The sequence below is a fragment of the Hyla sarda genome, chromosome 8, assembly GCF_029499605.1.
Source record: "Hyla sarda isolate aHylSar1 chromosome 8, aHylSar1.hap1, whole genome shotgun sequence".
Classification (NCBI taxonomy): Eukaryota; Metazoa; Chordata; class Amphibia; order Anura; family Hylidae; genus Hyla; species Hyla sarda.
In genome coordinates this window covers 86,500,853-86,521,610 of record NC_079196.1, presented here as the reverse complement: position 1 = coordinate 86,521,610, position 20,758 = coordinate 86,500,853, and the positions used below count along the sequence as shown (strand labels likewise).

General features: G+C 45.1%; 1 protein-coding gene across 11 annotated transcripts in view; it reads right to left on the bottom strand.

The window, feature by feature from the left end:
* The window catches only part of IKZF2 (IKAROS family zinc finger 2), a 103,977-nt gene extending 83,698 nt beyond the window's left edge, over positions 1–20,279 (bottom strand). For 4 of the 11 annotated variants that reach the window (XM_056534213.1, XM_056534217.1, XM_056534224.1 and 1 more), the window contains exon 1: positions 9,561–10,317. The gene's annotated coding sequence lies outside the window, so the exon portion shown is untranslated. Of the gene's footprint in view, positions 1–5,680; positions 5,793–9,560; positions 10,324–10,557; positions 10,595–20,249 lie in introns of those variants that run through there. The other 7 variants (XM_056534223.1, XM_056534225.1, XM_056534222.1 and 4 more) reach the window with 6 other exon arrangements.
* Between the last annotated feature and the right edge of the window lie 479 nt (positions 20,280–20,758).

Sequence of the window (20,758 nt, the reverse complement as noted above, 5' to 3'; positions counted from 1 at the left end):
AAATGACATTTTATATTGTAGCAAATGTACATGGTACATAAGCCAGTCTTCTCCGCTGCAATCTGTATATAAGATGTGCAATGGACATGGAAATGGCGAAGGATTAAATAATATATGGGCTACTGTACATAGCAGATCAGAAACCTGCTGGGTACAATCTGTAGTACAGAATAGCTATGTGGTCAGTCTGTGATTGCTTCCTGGGCTGGTTCTGATCTCTTGGACATTACATTAAACATAAGGTCTACAAGAAGGCACTTAAAGGGGTATTCCAGGCAAAAGCTTTTATATATTTATATATATATATATATATATATATATATATATATATATATATATATATATATATATATCTCAACTGGCTCCGGAAAGTTAAACAGATTTGTAATTTACTTCTATTAAAAAATCTTAATCCTTCCAATAGTTATTAGCTTCTGAAGTTTTCTGTCTATCTGCTCAATGATGATGTCACGTCCCGGGAGCTGTGCACGATGGGAGAATATCCCCATAGGAACTGCACAGCTCCCGGGACGTGAGTCATCAGAGAGCAGTTAGACAGAAAACAACAACTCAACTTCAGAAGCTAATAACTATTGGAAGGATTAAGATTTTTTAATAGAAGTCATTTACAAATCTGTTTAACTTTCCAGAGCCAGTTGATATATCAAAAAAAAGTTTTGGCATGGAATACCCCTTTAACTCTTTAAAAACAAGTTGAAGACGGGTGAATGGAAATGGTATCTAGTAAAAAAATGTGCTTTTTTTCATGCAAAACTGTAGGTTTTTACCGGAAGAGCCTTCCAGAATGCATTATTGCCCAAATAACAATTCCAGTTGAAGGCAAATGTGACAGCAGTATGTACGTTCTGCAGGAATTGCTACTTGAGCAATTCTCTACTCCGATTCAACAGTACAGAATAAAAAAAAGCTAGAACCAAGGCAAGATCATCCAGCATACAGAACCATATGGGCACTTGAGCTGTCAATCTACTTCTACAGCAGCATGTTAAAGGGGTATTCCAGGAAAAACCTTTTTTTATACATATATATCAACTGGCTCCGGAAAGTTAAACAGATTTGTAAATTACTTCTATTAAAAAATCTTAATCCTTCCAATAGATATTAGCTTCTGAAGTTTTCTGTCTAACCGCTCAATGATGATGTCACGTCCCGGGAGCTGTGCATGATGGGAGAATATCCCCATAGGAACTGCACAGCTCCCGGGACGTGAGTCATCAGAGAGCAGTTAGACAGAAAACAACAACTCAACTTCAGAAGCTAATAACTATTGGAAGGATTAAGATTTTTTAATAGAAGTCATTTACAAATCTGTTTAACTTTCCGGAGCCAGTTGATATATATAAAAAAAAGTTTTGGCCTGGAATACCCCTTTAAATGCTGTAATACTCAGAGCCTGCATTCCCACGGTGGCATAAAACATTTCAAAAATAAAATAAATATTTACATAATAAAATACTATAAATATTATTCAAACAAAAGAAAAAAAAATAATAATTAAGATTTAAATAAATAAATAAATGAATAAATGAACGAACAAGCCAACCGCCCAGTCAGAACCCAGACCTTAGATCACGAGGAATGAAGAGGAATTTTCTTGTCACCTCTTCCCCGTTTGCTCTTAGCTTCCAAATCGTTCCAGCACTGCCAGTTAAATTATTCACAACCAGCCATTTCAGTATTGATCCACCAAGTATATTTAGCTCCTGCTCCTGGAATTTCTGCATTACTTACTGGAAAGTAGGCAGCGTCAAGTCTTGTCTCCAAATCACTTCCCAAAAAAGTAAAAAAAATTTAAAAAAAGTCTATAAGTCTAACTGCTGCCTGTATTATATTATAGGAGCACTTTTCCCCTTTCTGATCTCTTTTTCCCTAGTCAGACAGATTAAACTAGACTAAACTAGAAGATAACGCGTTTGCTTCAACATGCTAGAGACCCACCATGGCAAAGAAAAAAAAAAGATGTCTGGAGTACTTCTTAATAGACGAACTTCAACAGGTTAAGACCTTTGGTTGCTTAGGACCAGTCTGTCATATAGAAGTACCGGCTGTGATAAAAATCAGGAACTGACTCCGAATTGGGGCAAATGAGATAAGAGGGAGAAGGGGCATGGCTTACAGACCAAGCTGACTGACTGTCCATGATGAACAGATAAGAGGTCTCCAACGTAGTGTAGAAATAACTAGACAGTAAAGACATAGGTGCAGTAACAGAGATGTCGTTTTATAGCACCAACATATGCAGTAGCGTAGCAGTCAATGGGGAACGAACAGTTAAATCTGTCCTCTAAACATTTTTTTGAGAGTCATGCGTGGAGTTTCTGATGGCCCAGAAAAAATACATTTTGTCTATGGGACACATGTCAAAGAATTAAGGCTCAATTTGCAGCCATTCAAGTCGGACGCTGCGTCATTTATAGTATCCCAAAAATCCTCAAGTAAATATCACACAATGGCTGACGCGGCCTAATGTCTTGTTCAAAAATATCAGCACAAAAAGAAAATGAAAAATGATCTCAAAAAGGAATTCATAGATCTGACACAGGGTTATGCCTCACTTTAAATGACCGAAGTCGTTTTCTACCACATATACATGTCCTACACCCAAACGGATGGGTAACATATAGATGTAGCAGAGCCAAGCTTCAAAGATGTACAGTGGTCCCTCAAGTTACAATATTAATTGGCTCTAGGACGACCATTGTAGGTTGAAACCATTGTATGTTGGGACCAGAACTCTATGGAAACCTGGTAATTGGTTCTAAAGGCACCAAAATGTCATCCAAAAAAATAGGAAAAAGTGAGGATTGAAGAAAAATAAATAGATAACTAATATAGATAAAGCAAATCCTTACATATAAAAGTAAGAAAGATCTGCTGGGAGCTGTAATCACTGTCTATGTCAGTGTTTCCCAAGCAGGGAGCCTCTAGCTGTTGCAAAACTACAACTCCCAGCATGCCCGGACAGCCAAAGGCTGTCCGGGCATGCTGGGAGTTGTAGTTTTGCAACAGCTGGGGACACCCTGCTTGGGAAACACTGGTCTATGTTAAGGACAGAAGCTTCTTCACGGTCCTGTACAGTACACGCAATGTCCTAAAAAAAGTAACATGGAGCCGCCCTCACCTGATGCCCAAAGGAGCAGCTAACCATGGTACAGGTAAAGAGTACAGAACATGCAATACCTCCCTGTACTGTAGGGGGCGCTACCAGACACCAGTCAGTGCATATGCTTCAGTAATACAGGTAAAGTATACAGAACATATAATACCTCCATGTACTGTAGGGGGCGCTACCAGACATCAGTCAGTGCATATGCTTCAGTAATACAGGTAAAGAGTACAGAACATGTAATACCTCCCTGTACTGTACAGGGCGCTACCAGACACCAGTTAGTGCATACGCTTCAGTAATACAGGTAAAGTATACAGAACATGTAATACCTCCATGTACTGTAGGGGGCGCTACCAGACATCAGTCAGTGCATACGCTTCAGTAATATAGGGGTTTTACCAGTAAATTGCCCATTCTGATTGATCAGTTCTTCCAGCCATTGACACATTTCACAGATCTGTAACATTGTACGTTGAGTCTGGTTTCAACTTACAATGGTCCACAAAAGACCATTGCATGTTGAAACTATTGTATGTTGAGGGATCACTGTAGCTGGATTGGTTATACACTGATTGTGATATTGTGACGTGTTACCTGTGGTTTTACAAAAAACTGCAGGTGAAACGTGTGGACAGCCTGCGGAAGACTATAGAAGCCACTCCAGGAGCCGGTCTGACTTTGGTTAGTATATGTAACGCAGAAAGAGCCCACACCAACAACATAATCAGCTCTGCTACATCAGTTCCCTTATCAATACATACATACACAAGCAATCACTGACTTATATTGGAAGGATACTTGACAAATAAGATGTACAGCATCAGAGAGAAGAAATACGTATAACCCAATGTAGTGTGTGTGAGAGACAGATAAGAGTACACATTAAAGATGTCACTACCTCATGTGTGGTGCCGGCCCATTGGTTTCTGGGAGCAGGTGAAGAGTGACTGGTGGGCTGGTAGTGAGGAGTCCAGGGATGTGGAGAGCAGAGCTCAGTGCAGGAGCAGTGAGGATGAGTGTGGTGCGGTGCTGAGCTGAGCTGTTGGGGTAGACTAGTGAAGAAAGTTAGGAATGTCACGTACTTTCAGGAAAGCAAGAGGGAGAGGGAGGTCATCGCTCCAGCAATGAGATTAACAAGAAACAAAACTGGATCCACCGGTTATTTCTGAAGCAGCTGAGAAAGAAACTAGAAGAAAAGGGGAGGAAAGGGGAGGAGGTAGAGGGGTGAGAAAAAAAAAAAGGACAGGGAGGGAAATCGGGAAAGAACGACTTCTAAGTGAGGACAAGGTGGGTGGGATGAGGCACCAAGATCAATGCCATCACACCATGACACTGGGAGATCCATAACCGTAACAATGCCAGGTGACACCCTGTCCGGTCAGGGAATAGATAGCTGCCCATGTCATACATGCTTCCAACCTGGGGGGAGAATACAAGTCCCGGCTGCCATGGCTGTATCTTTTATTACCAAAATGTAGTGTCACTCCCCATACTCCACCACGCCAAGTCACGTCATAGCAGAGACACTTACTACCACTGTGACCAACATCAATCCCCGAGATAAAATTGACACCATTCCCAATATTACAGAGCAGCCTCAATAAAGAAGGGAATATCTAAGCTGACTTATAACAAACTGTTAAAAAATTAAATACACCCTTCTATATTTTGTACCAATTTTTGGGAAAGCTGGGTGAACACTAAGGCTAGGTTCACACTTTGTAATTTTTGAAGCGGAATTTGAGAATGGAAAATCCGCTTTAAAATTGCTCATTCTTCAGGCGGATATCCTTGTGGAACACATTGCAGTCTATTGGGGATTGCATTGTCCGCGCAGTCCTAGCACCGACTGATCCAGTCAGCACTGGCCGCACTCGGAATCTACAGGCGGAATTTTTCTGTCTGGAGATTCCGCAGTGTGAACCTAGCCTAAGGGTCTATTCACACAGCAGAATTTCCGCTTGCGGAATTCCGCCTTAAATTAAAGCCCATAGACTTCTATGCGATCCCGCACTCCCATTCACACTTCTGAATTTCCACTTGCGGAATTCCACTAGCGCAATTCTGCAAGCGGAAATTCAGAAGTGTGAATGGGAGTGCGGGATCCCATAGAAGTCTATAGGCTTTAATTTGAGGCGGAATTCTGCAAGCGGAAATTCTGCCGTATGGACAGACCCTAATACAGACTCACCTTTTCCAGAGGCTTGAACGGTACCTGGGTGCAGATCACCAGATACCAGGAGTACGAGTTTCTGCATAGCTGTATCAGGACAGTATACCCAATGGTAGGGGATTTCATCATTCTACTGGTTTGTTTTTTGTTTTTTATAAAAACTTTACAACGATTCTTATACAGTGGCCCCTCAAGTTACAATATTAATTGGTTCCGGGACGACCATTGTATGTTGAAACCATTGTATGTTGAGACCAGAACTCTATGGAAACCTGGTAATTGGTTCTAAAGGCAACAAAATGTCATCCAAAAATAGGAAAAAGTGAGGATTGAAGAAAAATAAATAGATAACTAATATAGATAAAGCAAATCCTTACATATAAAAGTAATAAAGATCTGCTGGGAGCTGTAAATCACTGTCTATATCAGTGTTTCCCAAGCAGGGAGCCTCTAGCTGTTGCAAAACTACAACTCCCAGCATGCCCGGACAGCCAAAGGCTGTCCGGGCATGCTGGGAGTCGTAGTTTTGCAACAGCTGGGGGCACCCTGCTTGGGAAAAACTGGTCTATGTAGAGGACAAAAGCTTCTTCAGGGTCCTGTATAGTACACGCAATGGGGGCGATTTATCAAGACCTGTCCAGAGGAAAAGTTGCTGAGTTGCCCATAGCAACCAATCAGATTGCTTCTTTCATTTTGCAGAGGCCTTTTCAATAATGAAAGAAGCGATCTGATTGGTTGCTATGGACAACTCATCAACTTTTCCTCTGGACAGGTTTTGATAAATCTCCCCCAATGTCCTAAAAAAAAAGTAACATGGAGTCGCCCTCACCTGGAGTCCAAAGGAGCAGGTAACCCTGGTACAGGTACAGAGTACAGAACATGTAATACCTCCCTGTATTCTAGGGGGCGCTACCAGACACCAGTCAGTGCATACGCTTCAGTAATACAGATGTTTTACCAGTAAATTGCCCATTCTGATTGATCAGTTCTTCTAGCCATTGACACATTTCACAGATCTGGACTGTCTGTAACATTGTATGTTGAGTCTGGTTTCAACTTACAATGGTCCAGAAAAGACCATTGTATGTTGAAACTATTGTATGTTGAGGCCATTGTAAGTTGAGGGATCACTGTATAGTCAAATATTTTCCAAAATGACTGATGTCTGGTAGCGCCCCCAACAGTACATGGAGGTATTACATGTTCGGTACTCTTTACCTGTATTACTGAAGCATATGCACTGACTGGTGTCTGGTAGCGCCCCCTACAGTACATGCAGGTTTTAAATGTTCTGTACTCTTTACCTGTATTACTGAAGCGTATGCACTGACTGGTGTCTGGTAGCGCCCCCTACAGTACATGCAGGTATTACATGTTCTGTACTCTTTACCTGTACCAGGGTTACCTGCTCCTTTGGACACCAGGTGAGGGCGACTCCATGTTACTTTTTTAGGACATTGCGTGTACTGTACAGGACCCTGAAGAAGCTTGTGTCCTCTACATAGACCAGTGTTTCCCAAGCAGGGTGTCCCCAGCTGTTGCAAAACTACATAATAGTTAATAGCATTCTAGTTGTATTCCACAGCTTTTCACCATACAACCATATGGCTCTAGTCAGCAATGGATCCCATATAAAAATAAACACTCCAAACCATTACAGTCATCATGTATCCCACATGGCACTGCCCCATCATATCACAGGAGGTGTCATAGCATCACATCACTGGCACCAGGGTCATCACACATACTCCATCACTCACCTCCAGCAGGAATGACTTCCAGTGTCCCGCACAATTATAAAGATTGTGTCACTGTCCCCATTGTCACACGCAGGTGCACAACGAATTTGCAGATGATCACAACTTTACCATGTAAGAGCACTAGCCCTGCAGTAAATGGGGACCTCACCACCAGTCACATGACATTCACTACTATCAGAAAAGTGCAACATTCCTATTGTTTAAGTCGCCAGTATAGTATTGGCTGAAGTTCAGGTGCAGCCCTGGCCTAGGATTTCTACCCACACCGGTCACCTGTCACACTATATTCCACTGTCAAACACCTGTGTTCCAAAGTATCAACCTGGTCAAAATATCAGGCAACACCCGTGTACATCTAGTTATACCGAAACCCCTGTCACAGTCTATTTCCACCTATCATCCCACAACCCGACCACATTGCTACATTATTCCTAGGTGCAGAAGGACTCTGTGGTGCCGTCCTGCAGCGTTACTCATATTGGTAGTAGACACTGGTGCACACCTACACATGTCCTGAGCGGCCATATACATTCCATACATCACAATAATATATATATACACTATGCTTCCTCATACATTTACACAAAGTGGAAAAAAGTGAGTAACAAAGTGATCTAGACACACAGACTGAGTAAAGGGCCAAGTACCCCAACATATCAAACAATGGGACCCCCATTCAAAACCTCTGGAATCGTTGTGTTCTACTGAAGTGTTATGACACTTGAAATGACAATCGCTATACAATACAGGTGTAGAGGGTTGGGGTCAGCAACAGGGGGAAAGAACAAGTGGACAGACCAATCAGGGGGCACAGAAAAGACAGACAGACCAATCAGGGGGCACAGAAAGGACAGACCAATCAGGGGGCACAGAAAGAACAGAACAATCAGTGGGTGACAAACATATCAGGCAGGGGTTACAGATCAGTTTGGGGATAAACAGTCTGATTAGACAAGGGGGAAAGAACAGCTAGTGGGTAAAAAAACAGGCAGACAAGTCAGGCACAGGGGGGCACAAAAGGCAGATATGCCTGACACAGGTGGACACAACAGGCAGATTTATCAGGCACAGGGGGAGGGACACACAACAGACAGGCATGTCAGGCACAGGGGGAGGGACACACAACAGACAGGCATGTCAGGCACAGGGGGAGGGACACACAACAGACAGGCATGTCAGGCACAAAGAGAACACAACAGGCAGACATATCAGACACAGGGGGGGGGGACACTACAGGCAGACATGTCAGACACAGGGGGGGCACTACAGGCAGACATGTCAGACACAGGCGGGGCACTACAGGCAGCCATGTCAGATACAGGGGGGGCACTACAGGCAGACATGTCAGATACAGGGGGGGCACTACAGGCAGACATGTCAGATACAGGGGGGCACTACAGGCAGACATGTCAGATACAGGGGGGCACTACAGGCAGACATGTCAGACACAAGGGGGGACACTACAGGCAGACATGTCAGACACAAGGGGGGACACTACAGGCAAACATGTCAGACACAGGGGGGGACACTACAGGCAGCCATGTCAGACACAGGGGGGGACACTACAGACAGCCATGTCAGGCACAGTGGGAACACAGCTGGCAGACACCTCAGGCACAGGGGGTGGGGGGGACACAGCAGGCAGACACCTCAGGCACGGGGGGGACACAGCAGGCAGACACCACAGGCACAGGGGGGACACAGCAAGCAGACACCTCAGGCACAGGGGGGACACAGCAGGCAGACACCACAGGCACAGGGCGCACACAGCAGGCAGACACCACAGGCACAGGGGGCACACAGCAGGCAGACAACACAGGCACATGGGGGCACACAACAGGCAGACACCACAGGCACAGGGGGGCACACAACAGGCAGACACCACAGGCACAGGGGGGCACACAACAGGCAGATACCAAAGGCACGGGGGGACACAGCAGGCAGACACCACAGGCACAGGGGGGGGCACACACAGGGGGCACACAGCAGGCAGACACCACATGCACAGGGGGGACACAACAGGCAGACACCACAGGCACAGGGGGGACACAACAGGCAGACACCAAAGGCACAGGGGGGACACAGCAGGCAGACACCACAGGCACAGGGGGGACACAGCAAGCAGACACCTCAGGCACAGGGGGGACACAGCAAGCAGACAACACAGGCACAGGGGGGCACACAACAGGCAGACACCACAGGCACAGGGGGCACACAACATGCATGCATATCAGACATTGTTGACAAGTAGGGTAAAAAGTCGAGACAAGCCTTAGAACTAGTAGGAGCAGCAGGGTGACAGGCACTGGAGATCAGGAAGACATGACAGGCATGAGATCAGGCAGGGTGACAGCGGACATGACAGGCAGGGTGACAGCTCCCTCCCCTCCTCATGCTATCAACAAGTCGGCAGCGCAGGACCCGGTGTAGACAATAAACAAGTTTGTGCCCCCCTCCTCCTCCTCCGCCGTCACCTGCAGCACACGGCTGCCATTACCTTAGCAGGGCATGCGGGGCCACACTGCCATCCCTGGGTACTGTCTGCCCGCCGCCTCCTGGTGCTCTGCGGCTGCTCTGGGCACTAGGGCAGCAGTGCTGTGGTGGCTGTGGGTAATCCAGCGCCTACTTCCTCCATGATCAGCGCAGAGCCAGGCAGGGGTTAGCCCGGGACAGCTGGTCAAACCCAGAGAAACGGATCAAGCAGGCATCAGCAGCAGCAGCAGCCAGCCTCCCCAGACACACGGCCAATAAATACAGGCTGGCAGCTCCAGGCGCTCGGCAATCGATTTCAGGACAGTGCACTTGATCCGCTGCTCTGAATGTCTCCAGTGATCTCAGCAGCCAGGGGTGGATCCAGGACACAGGATCCCCGGGATGTGCTGCCCTGCTCTCGGACGGATCCCTGCACCGTGCTCGGCTTCTGGGGATTGCAGGCAGCCTGGAAAGTACTGTACAGCCGAGCCCGACACCTGTGAGCAGGGCTTAACCCCTTCCTGGGCGACCTGTCAGGAGGGGACACTGTTCCCAGGCATGGTCCAAGCCTGAATAGGACTCCCTGGCATGTCCTCTGCTCAAGTGCTTATCTGTTACTGGGAAAGTTGAGTGGAAATGTCTGATATCATAACCCACAATCCTACAGGGTCTCATCTGCCTCTCTATACCGCTGTGTATCCATCCACATCAGCCTGCATAAGTCTCTAGGAGTCTCCACACTGATACATTGTAGCAAATTGATACATCAGAGTGATCTCCACCACAGATTCCATTCCACATATGCCTAGACCAGTGTTTCCCAACCAGGGTGCCTCCTGCTGTTGCAAAACTACAACTCCCAGCATGCCCGGACAGCCAAAGGCTGTCCGGGCATGCTGGGAGTTGTAGTTTTGCAACAGCTGGAGGTACTCTGGTTGGGAAACACTTGGCTAGATGGAATACAACTAAGGGACTGTATTTGTTGCATTGGATAACTGTTAGGATATAAAAGCAAACTATACCTTTCCTGGAGCTGATGGTGGTTGTTAAACTTATAAAATCTTTCCCAGCCAAGTGTCAAGGAGGCGGAGCTTAGCTGCTCAAGAGCGAGAGGGGCTAAACAATAAGGGAAAGCTAGGAGGTGTACAGAGCTATGACACTTAAACTGCATGATTATGCCTCCTTGACACTTGGCTGAAAAAAAAATGTCAATTTGATAAGTTTACCAACCAGCATTAAGAGGTTTTTTTTGTTGTTGGTTTTTATACTCTAACACAATGTTTCCCAGCCAGGGTGCCTCCAGCTGTTGCAAAACTACAACTCCCAGCATGCTGGATGTTGTAGTTTTGCAACAGCTGCAGGCAGACTGGTTGGGAAACACTGCCCTAAGGCTTGTTTCACACTACAAAATGACTCCGTTTTAAAGATCCGTACGAAGTTCTGTCTGAAAATCAGATTAGTATTAGTATTTCTCCCGTTACTATCGCCTGTCACAAAATAACGGCCATTATTAATAACGGGCTATAACGGGTTAAAACGGCTATTAGAAAAATCCCATAGACTATAATGGGATTTTGTAACTGCTGTTTTACAGCTGATTTTCAGACGAAACTTCGTACGGATCTTTAAAACGGAGTAATTTTGTAGTGTGAAAGGGGCCTAACAACTCTCCAAATATGTTTTCAGTCCCTAGCAGAAAATGCTGGGAAGTGGTTTTAGCCTATAGGCTATGAACACAACGTTTGTTTAGGTTGTATTTTTTGGTGGGCCAGAAACAACAAAAAAGTATACCCCCTCTATTTTCATTTCAAGATGCAGTTTTCCCCCCCATAAAAATAGTGTTTATTAGTATAGGTTGTTATTTTTTCTTTGGGGGGGGGGCATTTAATATACCTTGCTTTTTTTTATTCCAAGTCATGTAATTCTTTCATCATGTGGCTTAAAGGGGTAGTCTGGTGGAAACCTTTTTTTTTTTTTTTAAATCAACTGGTACCAGAAAGTTAAAGTAGAACTCCAGAATATAAAAATTGTCCCCCATACTGCCGGCAGTAAAAAAATAAAGATGTACATACCTTCCTCTTCCTGGTTGCTGGTGGTCGGCAAGTCATACTGTGCTCAGCCAATCACCGGGAGCAGTGAAGTCCCGACTCGGCCGGTGATAGGCTGAGCGGCAGTGTGAGAATGCTTCAGGACACAAAATTCTTCACTACACCGGCACCTGCTGCCGGGGCCAAAAACGTCACACTGCCGCTCAGCCTATCGCCGGCCGAGCAGGGACTTCACTGCGGCCAGTGATTGGCTGAGCGCAGTATGACTCGCCGACCACGGCAACCAGGAAGAGGATCGCGGCGGAGACCGGAGCCGGTTACCGGAGGCCCCGGGGGAGCGGAAGAGAGTATGTACATCTTTATTTTTTTTTATTGCCGGCAGTATGGGGGACAATTTTTATATTCTGGAGTTCTCCTTTAAACAGATTTGTAAAATACTTCTATTAAAAAATCTTAATCCTTCCAGTACTTATTAGCTGCTGAGTACTACAGAGGAAACTATTTTCTTTTTGGAACACAGTGCGCTCTGTTGACATCATGAGCACACTGCTCTCTGCTGATATCTCTGTCAATTTTAGGAACTGTCCAGAACAGCATATGTTTCCTAAGGGGATTTTCTCCTACTCTGAACAGTTCTTAAAATGGACAGAGAGCTCTGTGTTCCAAAAAGAAAATAATTTCCTCTGTAGCATTCAGCAGCTAATAAGAACTCGAAGGATTAAGAGTTTTTAATAGAAGTAATTTACAAATCAAATTCTGGCGCCAGTTGTTTTATAAAAAAAAAAAGTTTGCCACCGGAGTATCCCTTTAAAGGAGTAATGTCTGATCATGGGGGGTCCTAGTCAAGTCGGCACCCTGGTGTTCTGAACATTTATGTTCAGAACGCCTGCTTTGGGCGCCCACATTTGTGATGTTTTGCTACGCCTCCCATAGACATGAATGAGGCGGGCATGGAGTCACAAACACAGCTGCCTGAAGCCAGCATTCTGAGCAAAAATGTTCCAGCATAAATGTTCAGGTTTGAAGTGGATTTGAAGGGCCTTATTAGAAATACCCCATACATGACCCCATTATAAAAACTGCACCCCTCAAAGTATTCAAAATGACATTCAGTAAGTGTGTTAACCCTTTAGGTGTTTCACAGGAATAACGGCAAAATAAAGGGGAAAATTCAGAATTTGTGTATGTCAAGTGTTCGGCGGGCGCAGTAGAGGGCTCAGAAGGGAAGGAGTGACAATGGGATTTTGGAGAGTGAGTTTTTCTGAAATGGTTTTTGGGGGGCATGTCACATTTAGAAAGCCCCTATGGTGCCACAACAGAAGAAAATCCCCCACATTGCATGCCATTTTGGAAACTACACACCTCAAGGCACGTAACAAGGGGTCCAGTGAGCCTTGACACCCCACAGGTGTTTGACGACTTTTTGTTAAAGTTGGATGTGTAAATGGGAAAAAAAAATGTCACTAAAGTGCAGTTTTATTTCCCAAATTTACCATTTTTACTAAGGGTAATGGGAGAAAATGCCCCCCAAAATGTGTAACCCCATCTCTTCTGAGTATGTGTGGACGTAAAATGCTCTGCGGGCGAACTACAATGCTCAGAAGAGAAGGAGTCACATTTGGCTTTTGGAAAGCAAATTTTGCTGAAATGGTTTTGGGGGGCATGTCGCATAATATTTTGGAAACTACACCCCTCAAGGAATGCAACAAGGGGTACAGGGAGCCTTAACACCTCACAGGTGTTTGACAACATTTTGTTAAAGTTGGATGTGGGGGCCATGTGAAGTCAGAGGCTATGTGCGTTTACAAAGCCCCCCCATGGTGCGAGAACAGTGGTCCCCCCCACCTGTGATCCCATTTTGGAAACTACACCCCTCAAAGAATTTAATAAAGGGTGCAGTGAGTGTTTACACCCCGCTGGCATTTGACAGATCTTTGGAACAGTGGGCTGTGCAAATGAAAAATAAAAATTTTCATTTTCAAGGACCACTGTTCCAAAAATCTGTCAGACACCTGTGGGGTGTAAATTCTCACTGCCCCCTTATTACATTACATGAGGGGTGTAGTTTCCAAAATGGGGTCACATTTGGGGGGGTCCATTGTTCTGGCACCTTGGGGGGCTTTGTAACACACGTGGCCTTCAATTCCGTACAAATTTTCTCTCCAAAATCCCAATGGCACTCCTTCTCTTCTGAGCATTGTAGTTTCCCTTCAGAGCACTTTACATCCACATATGGGGTATATTCTTACTCAGAAGAAATGGTGTTACAAATTTTTTTAATTTTCCCTTGTGAAAATGAAAAATCTAGGGTAACACCAGCATTTTAGTGAAAAAATTTTTTTCCCATCCAACTTTAATGAAAATTCTTCAAACACCTGTGGGGTGTTAAGGCTCACTATACCCCTTGCTACGTTCCGTGAGGTGTGTAGTTTCCAAAATGGGGTCACATCTGGGTATTTATTTTTTTGGATTTATGTCAGAACAGCTGTAAAATCAGCCACCTCTGTTCAAATCACAAATTTAGGCCTCAAATGTACATGGTGCGCTCTCACTCCTGAGCCTTGTTGTGCGCCCACAGAGCATTTTACACCCACATATGGGGTATTTCCGTGTAATTGCGTTACAAATTTTGGGGGTCTTTTTTTCCTTTTACCGCTTGTGAAAATAAAAAGTATGGGGCAACACCAGCATGTTAGTGTAAATTTTTACATTTTTTTACACTAACAGGCTGGTGTAGCCCCCAACTTTTCCTTTTCATAAGTGGTAAAAGGAGAAAAAGCTCCCAAAATTTGTAGTGCAATTTCTCCCGAGTACGGACATACCCCATATGTGGCCCTAAACTGTTTTCTTGAAATACGACAGGGCTCCGAAGTGAGAGAGCGCCATGCGCATTTGAGGACTAAATTAGGGATTGCATAGGGGTGGACATAGGGGTATTCTACGCCAGTGATTCCCAAACAAGGTGCCTCCAGCTGTTGCTAAACTCCCAGCATGCAACAACAGTCAGTGGCAGTCCGGAAATGCTGGAAGTTGTTGTTTTGCAACAGCTGGAGGCTCCGTTTTGGAAACACTGCCGTACAATACGTTTTAAATTTTTATTGGGGGGGGGGCAGTGTAAGGGGGTGTATATGTTGTGTTTTACCATTTATTACGTGTTAGTTATGTGTAGTGTAGAGTTTTTAGGGTACATTTGCACTGGCGGAGCTTTACAGTGAGTTTCCCGCTAGGAGTTTGCGCTGCGGCGAAAAATTTGCCGCAGCTCAAACTTGAAGCAAGAAACTCACTGTAAACCCGCCTGTGTGAATGTACCCTGTACATTCACAAGAGGGGGCAAACCTCCAGCTGTTTCAAAATTACAACTCCCAGCATGTACTGACAGACCGTGCATGCTGGGAGTTGTACTTTTGCAACAGCTGGAGGCACACTGGTTGGAAAATCTTCAGTTAGGTTCTGTTACCTAACTCAGTATTTTCCAACCAGTGTGCCTCCAGCTGTTTCAAAACTACAACTCCCAGCATATACTGAACGCCGAAGGGCATGCTGGGAGATGTAGTTATGCAACAGCTGGAGGTACGCAACTACAACTCCCAGCATGCAGAGACAGCTGTTAGGGCATGCTGGAATTTGCAGTTTTGCAACATCTGGAGGGCTACAGTTTAGAGACCACTGCACAGTGATCTCCAAACTGTGGCCCTCCAGATGTTGCAAAACTACAAATCCCAGCATGCCCAGACAGCAAACTGCTGTGTGGGCATGCTAGGAGTTGTAGTTTTTCAAGATTTAGAGGGTTACTGTTTAGAGACTACTGCACAGTTATCTCCAAACTGTAGCCCTCCAGCTGTTGCTAAACTACAAATCCCAGCATGCCCACACATCAAACAGCTGTCTGGGCATGCTGGGAGTTTTAGTTTGCAACATCTGGAGGGCTACAGTTTAGAGACGACTGTATAGTGGTCTCAAACTGTAAGCCTCCAGATGTTGCTAGGCAACTCAACGGCTTCCGTAGGATCCAGGGAGCCGCATCGCCGTCCTCTTCTGCCACCGATCACCGCCGCTGATCGCCACCCGCTGCCACCGCCGATGGGTGTGTGTGGTTTCGGCGCCTTTTCTCCTCGGTTTCCCCGTTCTGCTGGGCCTATTGTGGATGGTCAGAACGGGGAAACAGAAAGTTAACCCCCCCCCCCCCCCGCCCCCGATCTGCTATCGGTTGTCGCTTCTGGACGTCCAATACCCCTGCCACCTCACTCCTATCCCTTCAGGGGGATCGTGGGTGTCTTAGACAACCCCGATCCCCCTTATTTTACCGGTCACCAGAGACCTGGAATCGGCGCAAATCGCTGGTATGAATTGAACTATTTACGGCAATCGGCGACATGGGGGTCCAATGATCCCCCCCCCTGGGCATTTGCACGGGGTGCCTGCTGATAGATATCAGCAGTCACCCCAGTCCGGTCCCCGCCCGGCGCGTGGCGGGGACCGAAATTCCCACGGGCATACAGGTACGCCCTTGGTCCTTAAGTACCAGGGAGCGAAGGCATACCTGTACGCCCATGGTCCCTAAGTGGTTAAAGGAAAACGGTCACCTACCTACCTACCGCTCGCCCAAAGGTCCTCCTCTTCCAGCTATGACTTGCGCTTGAGGTGGGGTTAAAGTTTTTTTTTAAATCAACTGGTGCCAGAAAGTTAAACAGATTTGTATATTACTTCTATAAAAAATTCTTAATCCTTCCAGTACTTCTTAGCGGCTGTATACTACAGAGGAAATTCTTTTCTTTTGGGATTTCTTTTCGGTCACGACCACAGTGCTCTCTGCTGATACCTCTGTCCATTTTAGGAACTGTCCAGAGCAGCATATGTTTGGTATGGGAATTTTCTCATGCTCTGGACAGTTCCTGACATGGACAGAGGTGTCAGCAGAGAGCACTGTGGTCCTGGCAGAAAAGAAATCCAAAAAGAAAATAACTTCCTCTGTAGTATACAGTAGATGATAAGTACTGGAGGGGTTAAGATTTTTTAATAGAAGTAATTTACAAATTTGTTTAACTTTCTGGCACCAGTTGATTTTAAAAAGTTTTCCACCAGAGCACCCTTTAAATCTAGCCGGCGGGCCCGCCTCCAGCATGCGAGTTAGCGCAGGAAGAGGGGGACCTTCGAAGGAGCGGGGATCCGGACTGCAGGTAGGAATAGCAGTCCGAGAACCCGCATCGGTCTCCTGTTCATCTGCACTATAACTCAGTGTATCGGGTTATAGTGCAGGTGAACGGGTGACCGTTTTCCTTTAAAGGATTTCGGGACAAAATGTCAAAAAAAAAAAAAAACAGTGGGGGGAATTTATCATAGATTTTACCCTGGTTTTGTGGTGTAAATTTGTAAATTTGTCACACACTTTGTCTCAGATGCTGTTTAGAGACTTTTAATTGCGACTTTTGCTTTAGAAGGTTTTTTAAAAAGAACATACTACATTGTTGCATCTTTTGTCGCAACTGCTCTAACTAAGGTGCAAATCCTTACAAGCCCTGACTTGGCTTACAAAACTGACTGCAAACAGCATGAATAGAACGTCTCACATTTTGTCACACAGGTTAAAAAAGTTGCACAAAAAGTAGAAAGAAATGTGATCAGCACCATATTTATCACATACCATGTAATAAGTTTGGTGCAGATACACACTTTTCACCACATTAAAAAATCACATCTTTAAAAAAAAATAAAAAAAAAATGTTCTACTGACTCCAATATGGTATTTTTCATTTTAATTTTTTATAAAAAAAATTCCTTGTGTGTTTTCAGCCTTAGGCTATGTTCACATGTAGGAATTTCCATGAGGATTCTGGTGGAAAAATTCAGCTCAGGAAATTCCGTTGCAGCAGAGTCCCATTGTTTTCAATGGGATTTTGTAGCATCGGGGAATTTCTGACAGGGAAACATCTGACATGACATTGCAATTCTTTCTGAGGATTCCGCTCAGAAATGCATTGCTCCCTATAGAGACGGCACATTTCTGAATGGTCCACGCACCAGCATGTTCTGCATGCCTGTTGTATGCAAATGTCTGCTGGCATTCATTCCGCAAGAAAACTGTGTGTGATTTAAACCTTAAAGGGAATCTATCATCATGAAAATGCTAGAAAATCTGCCAACATCATGTTATAGAGCAAGAGGAGATACAGTGGCAGAGCAGATTTTAAAAAATGGGAAATTTTTCATTAATTTACAATAAGTTATCAAAAATCTGTGTGTTTTCTGGGGGGGAGGGGTTACACTCCCCATGCCAAAGTAGGTAGAGCTTGATAAAAGGTAGAGAGACTTCTACCACTCACCAGATGTATGAAAACAAAAGTTTTAGCAGAAATATATGTCAGCTCTAAGCTAGTGTAGGTTTAAAGGGGTATTCTGGCTTTACACATCTTATTCCCTATCCAAAGGATTCACAACTCTCAATAAATCCAGGAGTACCTTTGGCTTCCCCATCTCTTAAAGGGGTATTCTGGCTTTATACATCTTATCCCCTATCCAAAGGATAGGGGATAAGATGTATGATAGCGGGGGTCCCCAATGGCGGGACACTCCCCCTCCATTCATGTCTGTGGGGGGGGCATGACGTCACGTCACGTCCCCGTCTCAGAGGCAGCACCTGGCACAGAATGCCAAGGCTGCAACGAGATCGCGGGGGTCCCCAGCAGCAGGACTACTGCGATCATACATCTTATCCCCTATCCAAAGGATAACATTTATGAAGCCGGAATACCCCTTTAAGAGATGGTGCAGCCAAAGATACTGCTGGATTTCTTGAGAGTCGTGAATCATGATGAATTCAGCATGGTTGGACACTGGTGGGGATTTACAAAGATTGGTCTAGGGGCAGATTGCATTAACCCCTTGTATTCCTGATGCCAGGGCATGGTTAACCTCTGCACCACCCGAGGTATGGCTGCTAGATCCTAGGCTAGGCATGGGGCAAATAATGACTCAGACGCCAAGTTACTGAACGACGGCAGCTTTACTGAGGCAGACAGATGGAATAGTCTTTACAGCTCAGTTAGGCCCAAGGAGGTGACCAGTGACTTTAGAGATATGTGGGCTCGCTGGGACTTGTAGTGGACCTTGACAGAATGTTGCAGACCCACGCTGAATTTAGACAGACTTGACTAGGACTGACTAGACTTCACCCCTTGTGTAGCTTACCAGGCTTTGACGTTCACCTGTGGGGCACTTGGTGATGGAAGCGTGGCTGCGTGACTAGGCCTTGGGTCTCCTCAGGACACCAGACACTCTCAGGTCTTCACTGCACTCAGTACAGTACAGAACTAGCTAGCTCCTCCCAGGGTTTATATGAGGGAGACTTTGGAGGGGTCCTATAGGTCACCCACAAGTCATCTGGTCACTGACACCTTCCCTGGTTACAAGACTTGGTAACAACATTTAAAGGTACATTACATTATAAAGGCATTCTCATACATAACATGAGGCACCTGTTAACCATTTAAGATAGAGATTAAGGGGGACTCAGGTGACCCTGCAATAGAGTCCGCCACACAGGACAGCAAGGGTACAGGGGTACAACTCCTGTACTGGGCCACCACACTATGTTAAAGGGGTTGTCCAGGAAGTGCATTTTTACAATGAAATATTGCCAGGCTGGAGTAAAAACAATGATAAATGTGCACTCCCCTCCCCTGAGGCCCTGCTACACCTTCTGAAGGAACCCAATCCTGCTGAGCAGCACTTCCTGTTCTGGACGTTCTATTATGGGTGGGTCACACAGTGCATACGCAGCATATTTCAGGCTAAGGGTGGGTTCACACCACGATTTTCTATACAGTTTTTGGATACTTTTTTTTTTTTTTTTTTAAACGTATGCAACTGTACAGAAAACCGTGGCCATAGACTTTCCATTCAAAACCGTATGCACCATATTGCATACGGTTGTCTGCGTTTTTCACACCACACGGTTTTTAACTTTTTTTTGGGGACAGAAAACCGTGGCCTACCACGGTTTTTGGTCCAGGTGAAAAACCGTATTGACCCGTATACGTTTTTTTTAACATGGGAGTCAATGGGAACCGTACAGAACTGTATGTGTGTACGGTTCCATCCAGTTTTTACCATACGGTTTTTGACTTTGCACAGTTTTTTTTCTTGGAATTTCAATCAAACAAGTGAAACTGTATTCATAATGGAGTGAAAAGTTCAAAACATATGCGTTTTTTTTCTTAAAAAACGGATGCAACCGGACATCACTTTTCAAACCGTTTGATACAGTTTAGTCAGGTTTTGAGGAATCCGTTTTTTTTATCAAAAACCTGAAAAAAAACTGTATTGCAAAAACGTGGTGTGAACCCACCCTAAGGGAAATCCGCTGCACATTTTGCTATGAGCAGATACTCAGGGCTTCCCCACCAAAGACCTGTGTGTGCAGTAAGGTTTGAAGGCGAGCCTGTGTGCCACAGTCACGTGGGCGTGCTTGGTCGGCCTCCAAACCTTACTGCACACACAAAGCCCTGCGTGTCTGCTCATAGCAAAATGTGCAGCATATTTCTCACAGCTTGAAATATGCGGTGTATGTGCTATGTGTGACCCTACCCTGAAGGGATAATTCAGGATTTCCTCTACGTCCTTTGAGCCCATGATGCCTAGTTATAATACAGTATAATATGTCTTATTACCTCTATGCGCCTTTTTGTCTCAGGACACACACTACTAGTGCTGTAGTGCAGGTCTTTTTATTTTACTGTTGTCTTCGACCTTTCCCAGCATTCCATGTGGCTAGAGACAATATGTCATAAGTCACATGGTCTCCAGGGGGGCATGGCTATGCTGCAGTGGGTGAGAAGATAGCAAAACAGGGAATCGTTTACACCCTGCTATCCACCCACCAACTGCAGCATAGCTACACCCACTGGAAGCTATGTGACGTATGAAATGTTGTCTCTGCCCACATGGAATGATGGGAGAGGTCAGAGTCAACTTCTGGGTATGGGTCCTGTGCATGAAATTGGGACAAAGCAGCACATGGAGGTAATAGAGGCTTATTACACAGTATTATAACTTGGCACAAATTGACTCAAAGGCTGAAGAGAAAATAATTATGTAATACCCCTTATATTGCTCTGATAATTTCAACACTCCAATAGACTTTGCATACATGCTCCGGCATCGCTCCCTTATAATGTGT